Here is a 24,105-nt window from a genome sequence, read left to right as displayed (position 1 = left end):
GAACTAGACTTTGAATTGTGCCAGAGCAGGGAATTCCTCCTCCTGTGAAGATGCTGCAAGGGGAAAGAAGGAGCTTGTTTGAAATACTAAGTCTCTAGTCCCTTTCAATATTAAGAGTAACTGTTCCTTGCTATAAGTTTAGAAATTATCAGCAACAAGACGTGTGTGTGTGAGTGTTTATGTGTAGGAGGCAGGCAGAAAGAGGGGCAACAAGGTATAATTCATGCTCAGAAATGTAGGTCTGGAGGGGTCTGATTAGACTAATGAGTCTGACTCTCGCCCATCATTTTCCCCTCACCTTAACAAGTGCAAGCCCACAAAAAATTCTCCAGCTCTATAACAAATTTAAGACTTCTAGTATAAAAGACATGAAATGTCAAAAATTTTGAGTGTGCCAGGAAAGAGTGCAGGGGAGCTCAAGTACATTTCCAGTGTCATGTTAGCCTCCCATCATCTCAGTTTACTTGGTAAGTATCTGTTGGAAATATAAGTAACTATATTTTAAATACAGGGGGGTTTATTCTGTTTAAAAGTATAGACCAGTAAGCATTTCTATGCATCTCTTGTAGATTAACATCTACAAGATGATTAACATCTACAAGAAGCCATGCTTTATTTAGAAGTTTATAGGATTAATCTTTTGATAGCACAAAGCTAGATATCTCAGCCATGGCACTGGTAATTTTCTACAGAAAATTTTTGCAGGAAGCCTTTCAGCCTGATGACTTATTTTGTATGAATTTTTAGCTGCCTGAAATTTCTCTTCAGTTGTGTCTCCTTATAGCTTGCAAATGTAGAAAGTAGTATGTCTGGAGTATTTAGCAACTGATGCATTGTGCTTCCTCCAGCCCACCAGTGCTTTCATCTTCCAGTGCATTGGCTAGTTTCATAAAACTTTTCACAGTAAAAGGAAAACCCATTAAAAATGTTTTTATTGTTTGTAGCAGAGTCTGTTACCTAATTTCATCAGCCTTCATAATTCTGTCTACCTTATTAATCCAATCAGGATGTGGTCTCCTGTTTCATATGAGCTCTTAACTGTAAATATCAGCAAGGATAGTGTATTTAGCTAGTTCAGTTTTGCTCTGACATTCTAAAACTCCAAAAATATTTATGTAAAATGAATCTATGTTATAACTCTCTGCTTGATTTCAGATCTTGGCATTTAAAATCAATTTGATGTTTAATGCTTTTAAAAAGAGCAGTATTATGAAGCAAGGCAATAGCTTCAAAGCTATTATGGTAGCATCCATAATCCTGGGGCAATTTCAGTTTGCTTACATTGGAAGAATTTTAGTACATTGGAAGTTCTAATAAAACTCTTGCGTTTGTGATTAATCGTATCTAGAGCTACATGAAGATCTAATAATTTCTCCAGTGATGAGTAGGTAGTATACACAGCTGTGTTTAACCACTACCATGGGTAAAGCATGTACATGAGGGAGGGACATTTTAACCATCATGACAATCTGAGAAAGACATCATCATCTTGGTTATATAAGTTCTCAAAATAAAACAAATGAGCTTGAGAAATCATCTGCTTTACTTAGGTACCCAAGCCTTACACCTCTTAAGTCTAAGCTGGATATTCTAGGCTGCCTTAACCATCTACATGGGCAAATAAGCAAGCAGAGCAATTCAGCTTATTCTAAGATACATCTGTAGTATAAGCTTGATAATCCATCAACAGGAGGTGCCTCTTTTTATCCCTCAATTAGAAATGGAGCACAGCATCAGCTAAAGCTTAGGTGTCAGACTTAGAGATGTCACAAATAACAAGAAATAAACTTTACCCTTGTTGAACAGATTTATGAAAACTGCTTTTTACATCTGGGTCTCTGATACACAGTACATCCTCCAAATCTAGGTCTTCAGAGGGTCTTCTGAATATCAGTGGGGGGAATTCATCTTTAGTAATCTGAGTCCATGGGTGGTTTAAATTGCCATTTACTGGAGTATAAGCTTTTAAATTTAGAACTGATAAAGACTTAAATTGTAAAGGTATTAGTGATCTGTCTGGCATGCCTATTCTTAGTCTGTTTGTCCTTTGGCTTATTTTTGAGAAAAAATACTGCCAAACTTTTCTTTCAACTTTTCCAGGAAGTAAGATTTTTCATCCCAAGAATGTTTTTGTGATATCAAAAGAATTACCTTTCCAAGCTCAGGATAAACAGTTGACATCTTGAAAGTTTTTGGTGCAATGATGATCATATTTGTGTTTGTTCATTTGTTTGTGTCAATCAAAATATACTATTCCAATTGACTCTGAATGGTTTTTAGATACTGGTTCATTTTTAAAATCTCTCTTGTTAGCTTAAATTATGAGGCTAAATATACTTTCAAACTGTGAAACTGGAATTTGTATTTTTATAAAAGAAATTGGATCAAAAATGTCAATACTGCTCCTTTTCAATGTTTCAATTTCAATAAATTGTTATTTTTTTGAGAACAAAGCATATCATCCCCCAAATACCCAACCAGTTTTACTGACTATCTTGTTTTCCAGTACACAGGTGTGTGACATCCTATTCTGAGCCATCTTTGATGGTCCAAACAAAGGCTGCGTGATAATAATGGACACCGACTCTTTATGTGATGTCAATGTACCCTGAGAGGATGTACTGTCTACTAATGAAAGGCAGAAAGGGAAAGTAGAGTAGAAAATAACAATAAAAGATCTCACTAAATGCAGAAATGGAATCACACAGCAGAAATGTGCAGAGATCAAGGATCTTGCAATCAGTCAGACACAAAATCATTACTTTCCTAACTGTGGGATGTTGCTTCTCCCATTCCCAAATAGGTGGATACACACAACAGACTTAGAGGAGCCGTAAATAAAGTATAAATCTAAACTAATCAATCTAGGCTTCATTAGGTAGGCAAGGAGACCGATTGTCTTATAAAATCTCTGATTTCCTGAGATTTTTATAGGCAAAAACTGCTTGGGAAGTAACATGCATTCAAGGCATTGATAGCTGTGGATTGAACTGTGGTCTCATGTATATCTGGAATGCATTTTTCATGGCTTGATGCTTGTACCTCACTGTACAACCTTAGGTTATCTAACAGCTTGACCCTTAGAGAGAAATGAATTTGATCCCTTATATACTACTCTGTGGGAAGTTTGCAAGAAATTTAGCAAAACATAGTGATAAAGGCTTTATAAACGAAGATAGAGATATGTAGATGAGATAGACTGGGTTTAACTTTAGTGGCTGCAATAAGACATTTTCAAGGGCAGAAATAATAGTGTTTAAGCAATATCTGTGATTACCTATGCTGAGAAAAAAAGAATAAAGACCTGACAGGGAATATATTCTGTAAAGACTCTTACCATCAATTGACTCTTATAAGTCAAAACAAAGGTTATGCACAGTGTCTTTGCAGTGATGAGTAGGTGACATAAACCTTGCAAAAATAGACCCCTACCCTAAAGCTAGCTTGGTATATTCAGGCTCAGATCTCATTTCAGGGTGAGTATCATTCAGGGGAAAAAAATATCTTCAGAACACAAATATCACTTGCCAGTGTTTCACAGGGGAATAACACCTTCTTTAGTTCAGTAATATGGATAATTTCCTCCCTCTTATCTCCTTACAAATTTTAGAAGAGCAAAACCTGTAAGCAACCTGGAAAACTCCCAAAACAAAACAACGCCTGCAAAACTCCTTTGCTGCTTCTTTCCTGGCTTATGCAAATTTTGAGGTTTGTTAATCATTAGCAAAGGTTAAGTATGGTTTTGTTACTTAGCAACCATTATTAGTTTTGAAAAGTTTGTTTCAAGTTTTACCATGTATTTACCCATGTTTTTCTCTGCTCCTTTTCTCCTCACTGGAATTCAAATTCAAGAAAGTTTGAATGCAGCCAGACATCTGAACTTACGATCTTTTTTCTACCTGCTTGCAGTAAACATGGAAAATCAGAACTAAAATACAAACCAGAGCAAGAGAGCCATTGCTATCTCATCTACATGAGGATCTATTCTTAGCTAGTTTTCAATTTGCACTCTGATGGCTTAGGCAGAGAAAATAACATAAAGCAAATCACAAGAGTATTTTTAGTCTTTGTTTTATTTATTTTTGTTTTCAGTGTTTTGGTCATGGTGGAGCTTTGTGCTTTATCAATTTCAACCTAAAAATGGAAGCCTGAAATGAGCGGTGTTTTCAAAATTAATTCTTAAAAGTGTGATTAATTTGGGGATTCGTTAAAATATTAGCCTGCTGTATTTAGCTTACATTCATGTATATTTTAACTTCAGATTAATATTTAACCTAGTGCAGTATGAACTATAAAGCCTGTGCACCCAAAGGCTTACCTGTTTTTTCCAAGTATGTCAGTTACTGTGATAAAAGTTGTTGCTTGTCTCTAAAACCTTTGCTTTGCTTCCCCTTTTTACAATATTAAGTGCACATCCTAGCTTAGCTAAAACCAATGGGAACTTTCTTATTTAGTTTCCTGGGGACAAAATTTTACTCTGTAGATGAAAAAACAAAGGCAGTTGTAAAAAAAAAAATCATACCCTGAAGATATGAAATGTTAAAGTAGCCAGCTATCACAGCTGCTAAGCTCTTGTTTCTCCCTGGAAGCTGTGGAGCACAGCACGCACATGAACTGCAAACTGCCGAGGCCTCCGGCTGCCCAGGAGCTCCGTTCCTGGGAGCTGGTAGAGCAGAAGTTACCTGGAAGTTGGCAGTTCTCATTGTTTGTACTTTTACATCAGTGGTGTTCAGCAACCACTGCGAATGAGATATGGTACAAGGCATTGCAAATGTACTGATGTAGTGAAACGGATGCTTATTTTGGAATTTTTGCTGTGCTTGTAACACATCTATTTCTGCTCATAGCAGCAAGGTGGGCCTGAAGAAATACTGGAAGCCAAGAAGCACGATTGCTTGAGCGCTTTGGTATATGTCCTGAGTCTTGGCCTGTGCTGAAATGTATTGTTCTAATTAGGGCAAAGATGAAGTTTCAGATTCTCAGGCAGCCAACATAGAGATGGATTCCACTTACCACGGCAAACCAACCAGCCTGGTTCAAACCCCTGTAGATACCTGGAAAGCTTTGTAACAGTCAGTGAATTCATATTCACAGGATGAGGAATATAAAAAAGGTAGAACTAGAAGGACAGGAGGAACTTCTGTCAAACTCCTTTTACTTCCCTCTCTTTGGGAGAAGGTTTCTGTTGTTACTCAATCTCCCATAAGCAAAAAGGGCAACTGCTGGAGCCTGACATCATGGGAAGCGATGGTGAAAATCAACAAATGTTGGTTTAGGCAGAGAAGAGTGGATGTCTTGGCCTCTACCCGAGACATTCAAGGGCCTAATTATGGCCCTAATGATTGTGTCTTCAACCTTTCCACTCTAGAAATGGCTTTTAACTCTCCACTCCACCTTGGTTCAGAGCAAGGGCAGCGTGATTGTTTTGCAAAGGGAAAAATCCTAGACGGAGCTCAGTGCATAGGCACAGAGGAGCAGCAGCCTCCAGAAGGGTGCTAGCATGGGGCAGCCAGCCTCCTGCTGCCTCCCAGCCTCGGCCCTTTTGGCAACCGCCTGGCGTGCAAGCCTGCTTGCTTCGCAGGGACGCGTACGCCTGACCTCTGTGTTCTTGAAAACCAGCGGCTGCCCTGCATCTCTTCTCAAAGCCTGGGAAGCTTCAGGCAGGCATCCACACTTCTCATTCCTCCCAGAACAGGACTTGACCTCCAGGAAAATACAGAAATATCTAGGGGGTGGGACATGTACATGGGAGGTTCTTGCTTAATTCCAGGAGTGTTCCTCAGATATGTCCCCAGATGGGTACCAACCTGCAGCATAAGCCACTCTGGTTTGTCCACCAGTGTTTTTATCCCAGTATTCATTTGCATGGTCTTTGGGCTATTCAGACCCAGAAAACTGACTTCATGCTTTTAATGTGCTCATGTTTTTCTTCTACACAAAAAATAATGACATTTTCTGGATTTAATTGCCAGCTTAAGTGCATTTTCCAGAGTTTCCCAAATTTACTTTCAGAAACAGCAACTGACATTTCCTTAAAGAAAAAAATTAATAAGGGGGGAGGAGAAAGCAAACCATCCCTGAGCTGACAGAATGCAACAGTAGGAGGCAAGCATTCAGCTGGCAGTTACTTACTTCCTGGCATGCAATTTTAATTAAGGAGTCAGCATGTCTGCTACACAAGCCCACAGGAGGCAGTAACTAAAAATGACTGGGAAAATGTCCATGGATAAGAAGGTAGGAGAAAGAAACAATGACACTGTATTTCAGGAAGCTAATTGAATATGTTCATCCCTACTTTTCTCTAGATAAGACCTATTACCAAAGGAAAAGCAAGCACAAATTGCTGTATCACAGAACGCACAGAAATACCTATTTTGCAGTGTAGAGTCAGAGGTTTGCTATTGATCCAAGGTAATTCAAAGACAACATCTTTTTTTTCAGGTGGGTCTGCATTTATACCACTTTTCAGATCTGTGCAATAAGGTTTTGTCTTTCTTTTTATGCTAGGGACATTGCATTCATAGCAATTATGCCTTTCAACGAGCAGTTAAACTGCCCATTGCATAAGAAGCAGAAATGACTTGCCCAGGAGTCATGTTCTGAGATATCAGTTGATATTTTAAACAGAAGCCAGGCCAGAAATCTTTCTTTCCTTAGACCATAGCTGTAGTGATTACCTAGCTAAGTAAGTCAGCAAGTAGATTGCTTTAAATCACTTTCAGTAATTTTTCATAAATACATTTTTTTCCCCTGGTATGATGATTTTTTTCTTTTTCTCACAGAGGCAATCATCAGGACATAGAGGCTGATTCATATCCTGTACTTTCAACAACCATTATTAATCATACAAATATCTTTCCAAAGAGGTACTGTGAAATCCTGTGTTGAAATCTCGTCGTTGGCTCTTACTTTCTCCACTGGTAAATATTCAGATGTCACACTGAAGAATAAAAAGGAGGGAGCTCATGCACCTGCCTTGTTTTATAGCTATACACATCAATCTGAAAGGGCTGGGGCTAAAAATAATTTGTGAAGGAAAAGCAAATTAATGTGATATGACTTAAAATTAGAGCTATGGGTTCTGTGGAGAAAAGAACTGGTCAGCTAATCTCAGTCTTTCTGTCTTTCTGTCACTTTCACTTATTAAGAGCTCTTTGGCTAGCAGGTACATAATTTATGCTTATCATTAAATAAATTGCTGGGTGAATGTTAGAGAAGTACAATGAAGTCAGATGACAGAATCGAAAAATCTTTCAAACTTTTTTTTTGTTTTTTTTATAAGTGCCATTTAATGGGCTCATTATGGGTTGAAGAATTATTTCTGAGAGAATGTAACTTGGGATGAAATACTGAACAATCAGTAATGACTTTCTCCCTCCTTCTGTTGAACTGCATTTATGAATTGGGATTGATGGGATAGTGTTCGGAGCAAGCTGGGACCACGGTGTGAGTTGTGTGAGACCATACATATCTCTCTCTGTTCTTTTTCTCCACAGCCCTGGAGACCATATCAAAAAAATTCTAACGTCATTACTTAAGATTTTGATGTCTTGCTCATATGAACAAAATTCATGAGAAAGGGTTGGGGTTTTTCCTTTTCTTTTTGTCTTAAGCTAACCTACAGGGAGAAATTTCTTTTCCTTTTACTGAGCAGAGGATAAAATATCCTTGATTTTTTTTCTTATAACCCTGAGAAATCCAGACACCGATAGAATAGCCTGAAGTTTTGTGTAATTTAAACCAACTGACAATGATCACTTCAGGAGCCATAAGTTCCCTGAAAATTGCTATAGTTTACTGACTGTAAGTTGCTTCTCCTACCTGTCTTAAGGCACAAAATGCCCTAAAGGAATTGCAGAAAGGGACAACTAAAGACCCAGTAATAAGCTCTGTAGCACCGCGGCGTTCCCAGGAGAGTATTTGTAGCCAAAAAATGGAGAAGGTAATAACCAGTAGCTCTAGGGCTACTAAGTTTTGCTCCCAGACCACAGCCATGCCTGTTAGTGTTGATGGGTTGGGGTCTGCACAGCCCGGCCATCCTCTGCACCCTGCCAGCACCTATGGGGAGCTTTGGGTTGATGACATCTGCCAGCAGGATTAACCAGCTGATGTTTCTCGGCTTTTTGTGATAAATGGCTTGAGGCATTATTTTGCAGCAGGCTAAAATTTTAGCCATTTTACTGTTAAACATCTGACCCGAAGCATCCTCTCGCCAGTCTCTCTCCCTTGCCTCTGGAAGGAGCCATTTCAGAGGGCTGAAGCTGTGCTCGGTAGGATAGCTGCGAAGTCAAATGAACCTTCTGGGGGCAACTCCCTCTCCCTCTGAACTGGAAAGGCACTCCAGGCAAGCGGGTTAATTGAGACACCTATACTGTGGAGGGGTAATATGTAGTGAGAATTTCACGCAGAGAAAAACGTCACTCCATTTCAATACCAGACTTTTAAATACCTCAGCTCCTACTTCAGCCCCTACTTTTGCTTGGTGAATCTCAGACTTTAATTTCCTTTGAACAGCAAATGTGGCTTTAAAGGTGAATTATTTATCTTGTACATGTAAAGAAGGGGCCAATGTCCAAATGACGCTACAAAACTGCTTTTGATAAACTAAGTTAAAACCAATAGCATGCCAACAGTTTCTCTCTATCATTTTATATGAAGACATGAAGACATCTTCATTTTTAGATGAAATTAAGCTGCCTTCTAATTTGCAATGGAAGAACCGATTCAACTGATCACTATATTGCAGACGGCATGGTTCCTGGCTGCATGGCAGGGATAATATTTTTATATGGATGAGCTGTTCTTGATTAATTTGTTTGTGATAGAAATCTCAGGTAGGCCGCTGTGGGCATCAGAGCATGGTTACACTGTGATTGCCTAAACACGCGCTCACATACATGTTCATTTATTGCATTTCACAGGCAATGCTTCCTCCTGCCAAGGGCTGCAGGAAGAAACCCAGGCCTTCTTGGGCCATGATGGAGGCAGAGAAGAGGTCCTGTCCTCTCTCAAATCCCAGGTTCTCCCCCCTGCTCTGCACACAGCATGTGCATAGAAGAGAAAAGCTGGGAAAGGGAAAAGAGACTGGGTCTTGGGATACTGGGAATGGGGAGAGGTAGATGAGAAAGAAAAGAAAATTTGTATGATAGGATGCACATGAAACAAAAGCCGAGCGCCCTCTCCGAGGTGACGTTAGGAGTCTGTGGTAGTCTGGGAGCAGGAAGAACACCCCATTAGATGCATCACTGGTGGTGGGCAGCCAACAGAACTTGAAGAAGACTTCCCAATAGTTTGTGTATATTGATTTTTTTTCTTTAAGGCATATCCACAATATTAATGAAATTGTAAGGAAAATACTCTTTGGCAGATATTAGTGGCCTTTTGGACTTTTCTAATGGAAACATTTATAAAATATATTTATAAAACTTAAAGTGAATGTGCAAAAGCTATTTGTTCCTCTTCCAAATCTGGTGTCACCCTTATCTCCAATTTGACTCTGCTAGAATATCCTTTTCAAGGATATTCCATGATTGTACACAAACTTCCTTGCCTATTTCAGATTGCTTTCCCAAACTCCCTACCATGAAACGTACTGTTTTGGGGGTATATAGCAGCAACTCATATCTGCCTCTGGACCTAGGCCATTAAACATTTAAATATCAATTCAGGTTATTTTTGTTTTAGTGTGTTTTTTGTACAAAGTGTGTAAGCAGCCCAGAGGCTAGCCAAGAACAGAGACAAAATCAAAACACACATGAGGGACAGAGAGTCAAACAAATGAGAACACTGGAGAATAATTGCCTCTGGCCATCATTTTACAGTTTTTAGATAACTTTTGAAAAAATATTAACTCATTTTCCTCCTTATTATGTAGCTGCAGTCTCTGTGACCATGAGGAAAGCAAAAACAACTGAGTGAGATGGTCTTGGAGCTTAAAAATGTCATCACTGCTACTGAAAGAGAATATCTCTTTTTACAGGTACTTAGGCTTGTTTTTTTTAAAGCGTTCATCCTGTCAGGCAGCTAGATCCCCTACAGGACAGGTGGAATTTAAAGGAACAAATATCATGGTCTTCAGAGTAAATCTATTCATAATAAATAGAAAGGAAAACACTTGGGTAGATTCCCAAATATGATGAACAAATCAAGATACTCTGGGGTATATCCAATTTATGTTATCTGTAAATTTTAACTATACAACTACAGCATTAAAAGCTCAATGGACTTTATCTTGCTTGGTATCATTGGCCGCTATCCAATAAAGCACTTACACATTGCTAATTTTAAGGACATGATGCCCTGGTTTCAAACCAGAGTACCCAGCAGCATATTGGAACAAACCAGTGATAAGCAGTTTGACAAGCCCTGCAGCAAACACTATCCTGCTGCTTCTTAAAGACACCTATAAGTAGTTGATTCAAACATATTATTTTACTGATACGTATTGAAGATAGACCTAGATTATTCTTTTTTTTCCCTATTTTTTTCAGTGCTAAACAGTTAGCAGAATTGTTGCTCTCTCTGCAGTCTAACTCCAGATAAATAATAATTCACTTCTGAATCTGTGTTTGATTAAAAAAATGGAAAAAAAGGAAGTGCTAATGTGCATTTCTGTGATGTCAGTTTCTTATTGCTGCTGTTGCTGAAATACAGCCATAGCTTGTCAGATGAGGATTCCTGGAGATTCTGTCTGTGAATATGTGTCTAGTTCTTCCACCTTGTTATGAACATGTTATTAGATTTTCACATCTGTCATTTGCTTACCATAAATGCCAACAGTTGCTTTTCCTTCCCCCTACATTTTTTGAAGTAAAAGGATACTTTTCTCATCCAACTTCAACCCGAATCACTAGAATAACAACAAAAATGCACCCTACCACAGCATTTTAATTTATTTCGAGCAAAACTCATGATTTAGAATATCTTCCTTTAGGTGAACACAGAACAATAAAAGCCATGTTCTTTCCAACCACCATCCAACCCATGGATGGTAAGGGTTGTTAGTGTTACATGTATAAAAAGGTAAACTTCTACCTCCAGAATCTGTAAGGGCACACGAGACAGATTGTTTGATCGTAAGTCACCTTTTGGCTTTAAGGTCAGTAAGTCACATTAATAGTATTTCTATTCAGTGGCCGACCACATAGCACAATCTTAAATTCTCTGAGAGCAGCAGTTCTTCCTATGGTACAAAGACACTGATTTGTCACGAAATGGGACTATTAATTTAAACTACATTCTGTGATTAAGCTGTATTTATGCACAAAACTCTGTCTTAGTTGGCCACCTGTGAGACCCTTTCAGATGGTTATTTTTACAATGGCCAAGTTCTCTTGGTACTGTCTTCAAGGGATGTTTCAAGAAGACAGTGTCTTAAACGAATCATAACTCTTTCTTTTGATATCCACATGCTAGCACTCTGGTCTGGGGGTGGGATTTGCCCTGATACCAGCTGGCGTGGTTTTGGGTCACATCAAAGGAAAAGCAATGATGACCGAACAAGCAGTTATTAGGGCTGTTGGAAATTTGGGATTTATTGACTATGTGGCATTTTTGTATAACAAAGCATTCCTACTGTTTTGTGGGCATTTGAACAAGATTGGCCAAACCCGAATCCCATCTCCTGAGGGACCTCTAGGCAATTTCCTCCTCTTTTGTGCATGTGCTTGAACACTTCTTTCAGAATAACAGGAGTGTGGCAATACAGAGAAGAGGATTGTTTTTATAAAAAGTAGCTGGAAACTGAACTTGCTAGGAAAGTCAGCCAGCCAGTAGGAAAGCTTACAAAATTCCTTGGTTTAGGTGCTAAAAGGGATTTAAAATTTTCTTTATCTATTAGCTTCCACACGTGAGGTCTAGGGATCATGTGTGGTCCCACTGGGCTCTACTTTCTCAAGAGGAGGCTGTCTCACCTATGGGCAGTTCTCAGTCTGGGGAACAGTTAACCTTAGTTGACTTTGCTATTGGTAGACCTATATAATATACAATATTACCACATCATCCTCAACATAAGTCTCATCTGAGTTACTTTAAGACAATGCAAGCACCACTTCCATTCCTTTTTTTTTTTATTGGAGCAGAATGATAATCAATACACTACTCAGTTGTCAGCAGGTGGTATACTGTATTTCTTTACAGGCACATTCATGTCACAGTGTACATATGGGTTGGCTAAGCAACTTCATATAAATCAGTCTTAAGATCAGGTCATCTAAAGCCCATTTAAATGATTGAACAATTTGGCTAAGGCAGACAAGTCTTGCACTGACCATTAGTATTTGCTGCTGATGCATTATGCAAGTGTGAGTGATTAATGGTGGTGGTCTGCTCATGTGAAATGAAGCAGTAACATTTTGAGCTATAGTGGGACAGTGCTGTATCATTTTTTCCTAATTTGTCCATCTGTTTGAATCATATTATCCTCAATAATACCTGGCTCTGCATTTTTTCCAGGTGTTGAGTCCTTCTGACCAGGTTAAGAAGTAAGTGTTGCCCCCTTTACTACTGAAGAGCTTCCACATTTCATCATGAAGTTGGCTGCATTTTGCTAAAGCTGGAAAGTGGTGTGAGGTACTGAATTGTATTATCCCAACAGGGGAGAATTTTTATGTATAGATTTAACAAAAGAGTACAGTGAAAGTTTCAACACACCATGCACCTTCTTATGACCTTCATAAATCTCCATTTTCTCTGGATTTTCATCTTGTTCCAATGAAAATATTAATTCTAACTTGAATAATATTTAACAACTTCTTTTGAATGTCTGCAATCTCCTAGAGGAAAGTGAGAGAGACGGGTTTTTTCCATCATCTTCGATAATGTTGGTACAGCCAGAAAAAAAAAGGCACAGGAAGATTTTGCTACTGGTTAGCATGAGGCAAAAGAAAAACAGTGAAAAGAAGCCCATGTCTCCTACCTCAGGGTCCTCTCTTAGCCACTACAATGAACTTCTGTACGTGAACTCTTTTCCAATGAGAGTTGAGTGGTGAATACCATGTTGCTACATGAATATAATTTATTATTTGGTCACAGATCCATTAAACAGCTTCTGATGGAAATATATTTATAGCTGAGTGTGTAATGTTGCATATTTACTTCACTTAACTGTGATTAGCTGAGGCAATGCCAATTAAAACTGAAACTAAAAAAAGCGTGTGTATGATCATTTAGTTTCATCTTCTTTGTGTTTTTCTAACTGCTACCTGCAGTCCAATTAGTGGCATAGGCCATTAATAAATTCAAGGTCAAATTATATTATCTTTCTTAAAAATAAGAGGGAAATGAGCTAGAGGACTTGGAAATATCAGCAAGGCAAAGCTTAAGGACCCTAATACATTTACTGACCTTTACTCTTGAGATGGGTTAGTAGTCATTATAGTGCTGCAAATGGTTCCTTAAATAATTTAGATACCATTGCTTGCTTCTTGGAGGCACTTCATCAAGGTTCTGTGAAGGCAGCAAAGCATGAATAAATATGGACACTCCTCAGAAATAAAATAGACAAAATTGCTGCTCCATTACATCCTAGGTAGATACCTTTAAGTTTCTGCTCAGCTGTTAAAAGAACTTCCAACATGCTCCTGAATAATTAGTTCAATAATGATGTGCATCCTGAAGCAGACAAACATAAAGTGACAAAAAGCCCATTTATGTGTCTGTTCACACTGAGAACGTTTCTTCTGTTTTCATTTTAGCAAAACTCCTTTAGCATGGGTGGCCCAATGAGAAAGAAATCAGGTAAAGAAAAGCCATAGCTTAAACCACATTGTTGCCATATGCAAAGTAAAAACAAAACTGTAGAACTTTATGTAAAATTTTGAACTTCTAATTAAACTTCAGAGAGTAATTTCTTTTCTGCAGATAGATTGAATGTAAGTACCTCTGGTCTCCCTTAAAAAATTATTGATGAATCACATCTATTCCACTTCTGTGTACATTTGAAGAACAGACTCATAAAGGGGACCTTTGAGTACCACATCTGGGTTCCCCTGGCTTTTGCAATGACGGGGTCCTGAAGTCTAGATACACAATAATGCCCACCCTTTTGCTGCTTGACATGCCCAAAGACACCAAGCTGAGCAGAAGCCATGAACTAGGACTGCTTCCTGGTAGCTGCTTGGTGGTTCCTGCCTTTTCAGAATCCTCCCCAGCCAATATTCAAAATGCATTACAAGTAGCAAAGGACATAAAAGATAAGACAAAAAAATTGTTTAACAAATGAATTAAAAGGACTATAAAGTGTAGGCCATAACTTACAGGGGAAGAGAAGCAATTCATGATGTCACTGAGAAGACAAAATCTTCAGTCCTTTTACTTTTGTTTTAATTTTCATACAAAAGGTCAGTTGTGACCAGATGCTCAATACACGAAAATTATTAAGAGCATAGGAAACAAGCCAGAATAGGAAAAGAACAGGTAAATGAACATTTGGATAGGTACAATGTACTCAGACCAGTGATAACTGATCAAATTTGCCCTCTTGAGTACTTCAGGAATCTACATGAAACAATTTCTGAATAATTAGCACTTGTTTGTGAGGCCTCATAGCAGATGGTGAGGTCTGCCATGAGTAAAGAAAGATCAGTTAAATGTGTCAAACTCTGATATCCAAAAAGCTACTGAAAAAAGTAATTAAATAATCAATTTTAAAGAAGATAAGAAACAGCCAACACTAATTTGTCAAGAGCAAGTCATGTCAGAGAAAGAAATTCCTTCTCTGACTACCCAGTGACTTTGACTGGTCTAGTAGATTGAAACATAATGTATCTTGGTTTTAGAAAGGCTTTTGTTCCATTACATTCTCTTAAGTAAATTAGGGTGATATGACCTACAAGAAAAGTATATAGTGTGGGCATACATCTGTGTTCAAAATCTGCACTCAAAAAATAGGAGTCACTTGCCAAGAAAATGGAGGCATATACCCAATAGCTTACTTTGGAGAACACTGTGGTTCCAAGGTTCCAGTAACGTTAGTTTAATCTGTGATTCAGATCACGTGTAAGGGAATGATATAATAAAATCTGTAGGTAACAGAAATGTTTTATGGGTTGTGAGCTCTTTGGAGACAGGTTTAGAATCCAAAACCATATTGCTAAATTGGATAAATGCTCTGAAATAAAAATAATAATATTAATTTAGTTAAAATAAGTGCAGAGAGCTGTATTTGGCAAGGCAATACCAACCGCACAGATAAAAAAATGGGGACATAGAATGGTTTGAGTTGGAAGGTACCTTTAAAGATCATCTGATCCAAACCCCCTGCCATGGGCAGGGACATCTTTCAGTAGGTCAGGTTGCTCAAAGCCCTATCTAAGCTGGCCTTGAACACTTGGAGGGATGGGGCAGTATTGTGGTTTAACCCCAGCCAGTAACTAAGCACCACACAGCCACTCGCTCACTCCTCACCCCGGTGTGATGGGGGAGAGAATCGGAAAAGTAAAAGAAAAAAAATTGTGGGCTGAGATAAAGACAGTTTAATAAGTAAAGCAAAAGCCATGTGCACAAACAAAGCAAACCAAGGGATTCATTCCCCACTTCCCATGGGCAGGCAGGTGTTCAGCCATCTCCAGGACAGCAGGGCTCCAGCACGCCTAATGGTGACTTGGGAAGACAAACGCTATCACTCCCAACATCCCCCCTTCCTTCTCCTTCCCCCAGCTTTACATGCTGAGCATGACGTCCTATGGTCTGGGATACCCCTTGGGTCAGTTGGGGTCAGCTGTCCTGGCTGTGTCCCCCCCAACTCCTTGTGCCCCCCCAGCCTCCTTGCTGGTGGGGTGGGGTGAGAAGCAGAAAAGCCCTTGGCTCTGGGTAAGCACTGCTCAGCAGTAACCAAAACATCCCTGTGTTATCAACACTGTTCCCAGCACAAATCCAAAACACAGCCCCATACTAGCTACTATGAAGAAAATGAACTCTATCCCAGCCAAAACCAGCACAGGCAGCCACAGCTTCTCTGGGCAACCTTTTTCTAGTGTCTCACCAACCTCGTCATAATGAATTTCTGCCTTATGTCCAATCTGAATCTACCTTCTTTCAGTTTAAAACCATTGCCCCTTGTCCTGTCACTACAGGCCTTGGTAAAAAGTTTCTCTCCATCTTTCTTATAAGCTCTCTTTGTATATTGAAGGGCCACAATAAGGTCTTCCCAGAGCCTTCTCTTCTCCAGGCTAGGTAACCCCAACTCTCTCAGCCTTTCCTCGTGGGAGAGGTGTTCCATCCCGCTGATCATTTTTGTGGACCTGCTCCAACAGGTCCACTCTGTCTTATACTGGGGACCCCAGAGCAGGATGCAGTACTCCAGGTGGGGTCTCAGGAGAGTGGAGTGAAGGGGGGAGAATCACCTCCCTCGACCTGCTGGCCACGCTTCTTTTGATGCAGCCAAGGATACAGCTGGCCCTCTGGGCTGCAAGTGCACATTGCTGGGTCATGTCCAATTTTTTATCCACTAGTATCCCCAAGTCCTTCACAGGGCTGCTCTCAATCCATTCATCCCCCAGTCTGTATTGCTACTGGTGATTGCCCCAGCCCAGGTGCAGGACTTTGCAGTTGGCCTTGCTGAACTTCATGAGGTTAAAGACTTCATGAAGGTTCTTCATGAAGAACTTCATGAGGTTAAAGACTTCATGAAGGTTCTTCATGAAGAACTTAATGAAGTTAAGGTCTTCTTAACTGGACAGCAGTAGGACAGAAAAAATGCAAGGTCTATAGTGGATCACAAACACAGTGAGATGCTTCTCCAAAAGGAATTAAACAAAATACATAATCTTCATTTTGGGTTGTATGAACAGAGGTGTGAGGTTTAAAATAATTACTGCATTGCACTTAGAACTGATGGGACCTTGTGTATATTTATCAGCTGTATCTGCCTATATTATTTGATCCACAGAGTTCCCCACCTCTGTGGGCACCCCCATGTTCAAGAGGGATGTGACTGTACTGCAAAGTGTCCAGAAGAGGACAAAACCAGATAAAATGTTTAGAGAATAATCATTATAAAGTGGAAAAGAACTAAGGTGATTTAGCAATGCAAAATGGTTGAATGTTGAAAAACCCACCTGCCAGACATCCTGCTGAAAGCTTTCCTCTATCGGTTAAATACTTACACTTTGCTTAAAACATTCATGGCTTTTCCTGTAGTTTTGTGCCAATTTTTCTGGGTACCCACATCCTAAGGCTACTGAATTTCACAAAGGACGTACTGCTGCCGTATACAGGTAATGACATGAGCAGTACAGCTCATCAGACTCACATACTGAGTAAGGTATAGAATGTCTCTTTGCACGTGCTTGATTCGTCTACCCATGACAGGCCATTGGCATCATGCCCAGGAACATACAGAAACATCTTAGTTGTTTAGGCTAGAAAGCAGAAGTCTGAGGAAGGGACAGAATGGCAGCTCTAAGTGTTAAAAACAGACAAAAAAGAATCCTTTATGGGGAACAATGATCAGTTGGTCACCACGTCCTCTGGTGCTAGCTGAGATGTGACTAATTTACATGAGAAAAATTTAGATTATATATCATGGATTAGAATCTGTATTAAACAACTTTCTGTAACATGCTATCCAAAGTCTACTTTCTTGAATGATTCAGTAGAGGAACTTGGCATTTATCTGAATGCAGATCTCTTTTCTCACTAGCTATTAATTTCTAGGTAGAGTAGTACCTCCTGAAGTCAATAGCAGTATTTTCATCTGCAAATGCTAATATGTTAAACAAATTCAAACCATTTAATTATTTTACCACACTTTTTGCATTTACAAGCATCTTAATACAATTTCATTACTGTCTTGGCTATAATCAAAATTACAAAGAAATATTTCCCCTTTGAATTTGTAGTAATAAGTAGCTACAAAAACATTTTGCTATTTCTATGCTTTGAGGTCTTAGTAGCCACAGGAAAAAAATATGGAAAAAGCCCAAACCAATTCCTCATTCCAATCAATCTTCAGCTATTTTCACAATTAAGAAAGAAACCAATATAATGCTGGCAATTAATTGCTTAGTCCTGCTGAGATGCATCATTTTATCCTAGGGGAGCACGTATCTTGGGAAAGAATTCTATTTAATTTGCAACCATAATCAAGTGATGTGTTTTTATCTATGTAGGAAAAGTGTTTGAATTTTATTTACAAATGGATTTCAGCAGGATGTGGCTTACAACCTTGGGTAATCACACTGAAAGGGCTTGCAACTATTCTTGTGAGTAAAATGAGTGGGATTTTCTATACTCTGACCCACTGCGAAATAGCTCAAAACTGCCATTAATGTTTTCTGTCAACAGTTTCTCAAAAGGTTTTTAAATTTCATTTGTTTTGCTAACCTAAAAGACACTCATAGTTTTGCTAAGGCCCTACATAATACAGTAGCTAGCAGTCATTAGTACTATTTTTTTCTTTCAGTATACTTTACTTTTCTGCTAACACTACTTGTCAGGAAAACATCCCAGTGGTTCCAAATCAGAGATAGCTTGACATTTCTCAAATGTGGACAAGGGAGAAGACCCAAGATGTGCTTAGAGAAGACTCATTCTGGAGGTTGTTGCAGAAGCTGAATCAGGTTGAGGATGCCTCCTTGGGCTGCAAGCTGCTTGTAGTGATTAACTACTGTCAGAAGACCATCTCCAGAGCTCTCCCAAGAGCTGTGCTCCCAGGTGACAGAGCCAGGTAAAGTCCATGGGGAGAAGCTGGGCTAGGGTCCAGTTAAAATTCAGCTAATTTTGGTTGTGACAGTTTGAGGGAGCTTTATAGACAAGAGACCTGTTTGGCTGGCCAACGCTGGGCTTTGCTACCTTTGAAGGGGAAGCAGAGCAGATGGGAGTTTCCATCTCCGATTAGCTAGGAGGAGATTTAGATTTCCTGTGATTTAGTCCCATCATGGCTGTGTAGCAGAAGCAGAGAATTCCTATGCTCCTGGCAACTTCATATAATAGCCTTCATTGACCTTGTCAGCACCATGTGTAACACAATCTATTTTTTCCATGTGGTCTGTAAAATCATCCTGGAAGTGCAATACAACTCGAGAGTGAGGGGGTAAGTGGTTGCGGGAGGGCACTGGAAGTTCGGCTCTAATTATAAGGCTTTAGTCTTAGTCCACTATTTTATGAAGGGTGCTCCACACCTAAGAATTTCAAGAGTGATGTTCAAAAATATCTCATGAGGTATTGCCTGAGCCATGAATTGGATAATTGCTACACTGAAAATATGCAGTGGAACCAGGAAGGGGTTAATGGCTTATTGGAATTGAAGAATTGTTCTTAATGGGTGCAAAACTCCGTCTACTTTCACAGTGTGAACACGGAAAATTATGGTACTATCTATGCCATCCATTTCCTTCTCCTCTGATGCATTACAATACCATCTAAAGAAAGAACAAGCCAGCACATGGTTTTCTATATTATGCAAACTGAACTTTTCAAATTTGTGAAGGATGTCAGCAAAAGTTGTCAGTCTTGTACACAGATCATTACCAATTTTGAAAGGTGAGACTCAGAACTGCAGACTGTAGGTTAGCTTCTTTCTCTCTCTTTCTCTCTCTCCCCCCTCCATCCCTTCCTTTCCTTCTTCCCTGCTTCCTTGCCCTTCTGATTTTTTTCTTTCTTTTTTTTTCTTTTCTTCCTTTTATTTCTTTAGAATAAGAGGCAGAGTTTTGCAAGACACCATGAAAGTCTGGTAAAGGACATTTGGGGAAATCATCTAGGAGAGTAGAAGATGCTTTTGCCATTTGTTATGCATTCAAGCAAGTGCTACAATAAACAAGAGGCTTTTATACTGTTTACTTCTGCTGAGCCAAATAGTAAAAACTGTCAAATGTTTGTGGCTTAGTTACACATGCCTGGAATGCTTATGTTGTTAGCTTTAGTGCATATGCGTGCCACTTTATGTTTGCTTTGCTAGCTGCGCTCGTGATGTGCACAGATGAAGATGGACATCATATAGCATGAATTACAATGTTCGGGGTGAAAAGCAACTTACCTCAGGGATGCTCTGTGTACTGTAAAGGCTGAGCCTCTTAGCCTGACAATTCCCAGTGAATCTTGTGTTAAATCCAACGTGTAATAAAAAGATTTTGGTTTATTTTTAAAGAAAAACACCTGGCCTGAAAGTCCACCTTCTGTATTTTAACATAGCCTTTGAACTTCTTTTTTTTCCATGCGTACTTACCCAAAGGCCTATATCCAAACAAAAATCTGTGAATCTGACTGCCTGCTTAGTCCTGGAAATACTAAATTACTCTCTCAAACTATTCTAATTGATTCCTAATTTAGGCATCTCTGAATATCCCTATGCCTGTATCTCTCTGTGGGGTGCGGGGCCACAATCCAGCTACAGCAAGACATTCTCACCCTTCTGCTGCCCAGGGTGAAGGTCTCTCCCTGTGCCTTGGAGGAGTACCAGTGGGAGAGGGCAAAAGTGTGATTGTGGTCCCAGCTGCCAGATCCAGACCCGCCCCCCCAGCTGATTGCCCATGCTGTGCGCTTATAGCTATCCTTTTGGGGCTCATGATTTTTTCTCTGTTGGCTACACAGAGTCTGTCGGGAGGAGAATGCATCTTATACCCTGGTAACATTGGGCTCTCTTTCGGGATGTAAAAGCTGTGGATTCAAATCAGTCAGTGTTTGAGGAAGGATCACAGAAGAAGTTTTCATGCTTCCTGTGTTGTTAGAGGATGTTGGAGGATGGAAACGGAAATCTCTAAGTGAAGGAAGCAGGTTGCACAAAAATGCCCTGCAGCACTCTTGGATTGATGCCTGAGAACAGAGTTTCAGGCACATGCTTTTCATTAGCGTTTTATATTGGATAGTTTGGGTATATCATCCTGATGGTTCTTCAGCCCTCGTATAGTACCTAGTTTTTCCCCACATCTTGTACAGGAGTTTTGAGAACTTAGGACAGCAATCTGAAGCCCACTCTTGGAGCTTGACACCCAAATTTCCACATTTGGCACAACTGAACACGGCAGAACCCAAGGCCCTTCGTGGAAGGATAACCAAATGAAAGGCTTGGAGGAGATTCTTCCAGCCATCCTTGTGGGTCTGCTCCAGCACCCTGACCTAAAATGAGTCTTCCTGACTTCACGGGGCACTGAATCAGGTGCCAGGCACTCAGGGACTATTTTGCATAGGTATATGCATTGCTTTCTGATTTTCTAATGAAGCACCAAACAGTTAGAGACTGTGATATAGTTATTCTGTGTTTTTAGAGGAACCTAGCAGAGGGCAGAATTTTTACAATAACTGCTTTATAAAGCTAAATGACGTTTCTCCTTTTAAAATTATTTTAAAAGTGGACTTTTTCTGATAGCCAGTAAGTTTAAATTCTCAGCAGGTACTCTTCTCTGCCATGTATATCAGGTGTTGAGATACTGTAACAATAAAAAAGGTTTAAGAAATCGCAAGCACTTTTATTGAAAGATGACCTTTCTACACAGACCGCAATTCTAGCTCTTGTTAATTTAGCACTAAATACATGTTGGACTGTACAGCATTTTGGAAATAGTTATTTTAAAAATAGTAGATCAGTATTGTAAAGGAAAGTTGTACAGAAATTGAACATTGGACAGGTAAAGTAACATACAACAGCTTCCAAATGGCAAAAGTATTAAGGAATAACACTGACAAAGAATTCAGTGATTGTTAAAACCCATAAATCATCAAATCAACTTTGCAGAGACCAAGAACTAAGCCGATAACTGAAGTTATCATTTATCACTAGTAGCTGCAAAGCAATCTGACGTCTGTGCAGACCTGACCACTGGGGAATACCCTCAGCTCCAGGAGGTCTGGGGCAGCAGGGTGTCACCATCAGGGCAGTGGCATCCTACTGCGGGCTGCCGATGGCAGGGCAGGACAGGGGACAGGACTAGACTGCTGTGTATCTAAGGGGTCACTAGAAGCCTTCGGGTCCTGCCAGCAACCGCACATGACATACAACAGCCTTTTGATTGTTGTAATTAGTACGCGAACTCGCTTAGTATCTACACCTAATCAAAAAGTGGTAAGATCCAGGGTATGAGGCATGGATTTTGTCCCTGCACCCTTCCTGACCTCCTGTGCTGCACTGCTCCTCAGCAAGCCCTCGGGCTATAGGCTGGTTGACTTTAAACAAACAGGAGCCTTGCAGTAAACACAGATACTTCGTTTTAAAAGTACATAAGGGGAATTACACTGCAAGACTATGATCTCTCTATTTATCCGATCATAGTAATGGAATGGTCAAGAAGCTTTTTCCAGGGTTTGCTTGTTTTGTGGTTTCTGGTAATCTAAAAGCACATCTTCCAAATGCAAAGTGAAAGTATATTAAATGTAGCATGGCCATAGAAAAGGAGAACAGAGACCCAGCACATCTCCCCTAATGAAGTACATGGCACAGGCTCCATTTAATTCAGCAGGAATGGGACCACAAATAAATAGTAAGTCATAAATATTACTTATGTACTCATACAGTAGACTAATTAGACTGAGCTGAGACAAATAAAAAACCACATCATTTTATATGAAAATTATGCACAAAGCAATTTACAAATAGTTAATGTAGTCATCATATATTAATCAACTCTTAAAATAATTATAGCTGCATTTCCACCATTTGTCACAATACTCAAAAACTCTGGACAAAGCAATGAATATAATAGCGACATATGAAGAGCACGTTTTTCTGCTGGCAGTCAGCATGGTGCTCTGTGCCTGTGGTCAGAGCCAAATCCACCCATTGGGTACCCAGAGAGTCAACCACTTTTTGAAATTCTTTTTTTCTCCATTGCAATGCTCTCAGGTGAAGAAGTTCTAGCAATATTAATCTCTGCACTGCAGAGTTGTTAATTTTGATTTAAAAGGTTCTTAAAAGCTTTAAAAATAAGTTAGCAATAATAACTCAGCTCAAAGATTTTGTCTGACCCGTTGCTTAAACTTTTAGCAAAACAAAGGAGAAAAAATCCTGAAGAAAACCTACATTCCCACTACTACCAATTCACTTATTCATGACTGGTTTACTTACAGGATACAATCTCTCAAAAACCTCATGCTTGATCATTCCATTTTTGTTGCTAATTTGGTACATTGTGACAGTAAGGATGCTGGTCACTGAAAGCCAGTTTATTTATAATTCTGCATTTCATTTTGATAGCTTATAAATACACATGGCCCAACAGATTACTAACTTTCTTTACTTTACAAATCCCTCCCTTCTCTCTGCATATTATTCACTGCATACACAGATTGCAGTGAAAACAGTTTTTAAAAGTGCATCCTTCATTAAACATTTTGAATCTTCTTTCTCGTTTACTAAGATACTTTATCACGCTGCCGGTCCTGAAAAAATAGTTTAGGGAAATTCTGTGGTCTGCATTATGTGAGGGTTCAGACACAATGGGCCTTTCTTATCACATTATCTATGATCCTGTGAAAAAGTAAAAAAGTAAAGCAAATGAACAGCTGAAAATCAGCTGGCACAAACTGAGCTTCAGCCTAAACTGAAAACTGTATCACTTACTACAGTTGACAACTTCTGAAGAGTTCTCTGAAATGGTGCAAAATTATTATTATTCTTCCATGAAGATATACAACTTGAAGAGAGAATACAGGTGTCTAAGCATGATTTCACAGAGCAGTGCATTCATGGACCTCTGTAGACCTCAATGTCAATATTCAAGGCTGAAGTTACAACAGCCAATTCTGTATTGTGAACATTAATAAAACTGCGGGACAGCTCGTAAGCAGTTAACAGATTTCCTCTGGCTGAACAACAGTAGCCACATGATTATTTTACTGGTGATTCATTGCAGAGCAGACCAGTGGAGACTGAAAATATCACGTTCACTGGGAGCGTTGAATGTAAGGCCACAAAGACGACTGTCTCCCTTTTTCATATTTCATTTAAAAAAAATTAAAAAAAAATTTTACACATAGAAAAAAAATCTATCTCAAATAGAACTAAGAAAAATCAGTCTGTTCCACTAAAATGAATATAATATGTTTGTTCACTTGTTTAAAGACAAAACATTTCACCACAAGGACAGTAAAGCACTGGAGAACATTACCCAAGGAAGTTGTGCAGTCTATGTCTTGAAGATTTTCAAGAGTGAAATCTTGTGACTAGGCAAATCC

At 39.3% G+C, this 24,105-nt stretch overlaps 1 long non-coding RNA gene across 2 annotated transcripts; it reads left to right on the top strand.

Annotated features, from left to right (window-relative positions):
• The first annotated feature begins 6,104 nt into the window (after positions 1-6,104).
• On the top strand, positions 6,105-20,044 carry LOC138689039 (uncharacterized). 2 transcript variants are annotated; one of them, XR_011327846.1, is made up of 5 exons: positions 6,105-6,234; positions 6,783-6,866; positions 12,454-12,570; positions 16,889-18,667; positions 19,634-20,044. It is a non-coding gene; the product is annotated as an uncharacterized lncRNA (long non-coding RNA). The 2 variants fall into 2 exon arrangements; XR_011327845.1 differs by having other exon boundaries at positions 16,889-20,044.
• The last annotated feature ends 4,061 nt before the right edge of the window (positions 20,045-24,105 follow it).

Source organism: Haliaeetus albicilla, chromosome 14 (assembly GCF_947461875.1).
Source record: "Haliaeetus albicilla chromosome 14, bHalAlb1.1, whole genome shotgun sequence".
In the NCBI taxonomy this organism is placed as follows: domain Eukaryota; kingdom Metazoa; phylum Chordata; class Aves; order Accipitriformes; family Accipitridae; genus Haliaeetus; species Haliaeetus albicilla.
Note: the sequence above shows the minus strand (reverse complement) of the source record. Positions and strands in the feature narration are given on the sequence as shown.